The sequence below is a fragment of the Ailuropoda melanoleuca genome, unplaced genomic scaffold, assembly GCF_002007445.2.
Source record: "Ailuropoda melanoleuca isolate Jingjing unplaced genomic scaffold, ASM200744v2 unplaced-scaffold30948, whole genome shotgun sequence".
NCBI lineage: Eukaryota > Metazoa > Chordata > Mammalia > Carnivora > Ursidae > Ailuropoda > Ailuropoda melanoleuca.
In genome coordinates this window covers 1-2,379 of record NW_023201557.1, presented here as the reverse complement: position 1 = coordinate 2,379, position 2,379 = coordinate 1, and the positions used below count along the sequence as shown (strand labels likewise).

The following is a 2,379-nucleotide window of genomic DNA, read 5'->3' as shown; positions in this document are numbered from 1 at the left end:
CAGTGTCACTCACCTTCCTCCTCTTCTCAAAGTTGATGAGATCTCCCTGGGGGCAAAGTTTGTCTGAACTGGAGCCTCCAGAATCAAGGACTGAGGGTCAAGGTCAGGGGCTGGGATGTCAGGAGTCCCATTGCACTAAGGGGCCTGGGGCAGGGAGTGGGGGCTGGGGTAGGGAGTGTGGGCAGGGTCAAGGGTGGGATGTCAGGAGAGGCTGGGGTCAGGAGTCAAGGGTCAGGGGTCAGACCTCCAGCATGTCCGGCAGGGCTGTGTCCAGCATAACCAGGTCCGTGAGAAAGGTGCCAAGGTAGGGGACAGGGCCTGGGGGCAGTTTCTGTGGTCCCCAGAACTTCAGTCACTCTCAGCCGTCACTGGCCCCATCACATACCACCCCATACTGTGGGGATCCTGCTTGGCCCCCATCCCAAACCACCTCACTCACTGGGGGCAGGCTTCCTGGGAGGGTGTCCTCCTCTTGGGGGCCCTCGGTGGCCTCCTCCTGGAAGGAAGGGAAGAGCAGTCCTGGGGTCTCTCTGACCCTTCCCTTGGGTAGATGCCTCAAGACCCACCATATACACCTCTTTTGCTTTCAGCAACCACCCGTGGGTTGTAAAGGCCAAACCCAAGGAAAACTGAATGAGGCACAGGCCTGTCATCCATCCCCCGGCAACGCCCTGCACCCCGCCTTCATAACATCACTCTGTCTGTAATTAATTATATAATTGCCAGCGGTTATTAATGTGTGGTGTGTCTCCCTTTTACGGCCTGATTTCTCCCCAGGGCAGGAAGCCTGTCCATTGGGTTCATGGTGGGGTCTCCTGGCTCAGTGCCTGCACACGGCAGGTGCTGAATTCAGAGCTCCCTGTTCCTTGATCTCTCTCTCTCTCTTTTTTTTTAAAGATTTTATTTATTTATTTGACAGAGATAGAGACAGCCAGCGAGAGAGGGAACACAAGCAGGGGGAGTGGGAGAGGAAGAAGCAGGCTCATAGCGGAGGAGCCTGATGTGGGGCTCGATCCCATAACACCGGGATCACGCCCTGAGCCGAAGGCAGACGCCCAACTGCTGTGCCACCCAGGCGCCCCTGATCTCTCTCTTTTTTAAAGATTTTATACTTATTTGACAGAGAGAGAGACAGCCAGTGAAAGAGGGAACACAAGCAGGGGGAGTGCGAGAGGAAGAAGCAGGCTCCTAGTGGAGGAGCTTGATGCGGGGCTTGATCCCAGAACGCCGGGATCAGGCCCTGGGCCGAAGGCAGATGCTTATCCTTATTTGGGACAGTCATTCCTTCGCAGATATTTACTGAGCTGCTACCCTGGGCCAGGCACTGTTCGGAGCGCTGGGGAGGCAGCAGTGAGACAAAAATTCTGGCCTCCCAGAGCAGACATTAGCAAGGGAGAGACAGCAACAACAGAGCTCCACGGGTAGCAGGCAGAGGGAAGGGCAATAAAGGAGGAAGCAGAACGAGACCTTCAGAAGGTGAATGGGAAGAAGGTTCTGGGCTGAAGGAACAGGCTTCACATTCTGTGTATTCTGGATTCACCCTAAGAACCAGCACCTAATTACTATTAGAATCTCAATCTTGCCTACAGTAAGTCAGACTTGTTGGCAGACAGTTTTTAGTTTGGCTTATCAAAGTCAAGTCCAAGTGCAAGTTTTTTTTTTTTTTTTTAACTTTACTCCTTGCTATGACACTGGCCTCGGGTGACATTTTCCATGTAACTTCTGGTACTTGTTGAATGAATAAATAAGGCAGTCACTGAGCGTGAGCCATCAGGAGGGCCGCAGCCCAGAGCGCAGCCCACAAACAAGGGGAAGGTCACTGCTGAGGCGTAATGAAAGGTCACTGAATGTTTTGATGACGAGAAGCGGTTCCCCGTTCCCAGCCCCAGGTCTCCTTTTTGGGCCTGGGATTCTCGGGGTCCACACCCATCTTTACCTGGGAAAGAATCTCTCTACTGCTGAGATGGTTGTTCTCATCGGAGAAAATCTGCGAAAGTTTTCTGAAAGTGGATAACCGTTCCCTGGGGGGGGTCAGGGGAGGGGTCAGGGGTCAGCGGCTGGGAAGGTCAGAGCTGCGCTGGGGAGGACGTGCGGCCTCAGAGACAAGCCCCCTCCCCCCTCCTCACCTGCTGACGGCGCCCCAGCTCCGCTTGAGCCGGTATATGGGGTTAGACTGCAGGGCGGACAGGATCGCGCGCAGCGAGGAGAAGTTCCGCAGTTCCCGGCAGCGCTGCAGAGTGGGGGGAGCCGGTGACACCCCACGCCTGACCCCCAGCTATGATTCACCTTTGATCCGAGACTTCTGACCCCAGGTCAGACCCCTACAGACTAGCTGACAAGCTACCAGGACCCTCTTCCCTCCCCCACCTGCAGCCCCAG

The 2,379-nt window shown here is 55.3% G+C and overlaps 1 long non-coding RNA gene across 2 annotated transcripts; it reads right to left on the bottom strand.

Moving 5' to 3' along the window:
- Positions 1-5: 5 nt before the first annotated feature.
- Positions 6-2,338, bottom strand: LOC117798380. Of its 2 annotated transcripts, XR_004622880.1 has the most exons (5): positions 2,127-2,338; positions 1,937-2,021; positions 440-496; positions 245-331; positions 6-46 (listed from the first exon to the last, which is right to left on the bottom strand). It is a non-coding gene; the product is annotated as an uncharacterized LOC117798380 (long non-coding RNA). The 2 variants fall into 2 exon arrangements; XR_004622879.1 differs by having other exon boundaries at positions 7-331.
- Between the last annotated feature and the right edge of the window lie 41 nt (positions 2,339-2,379).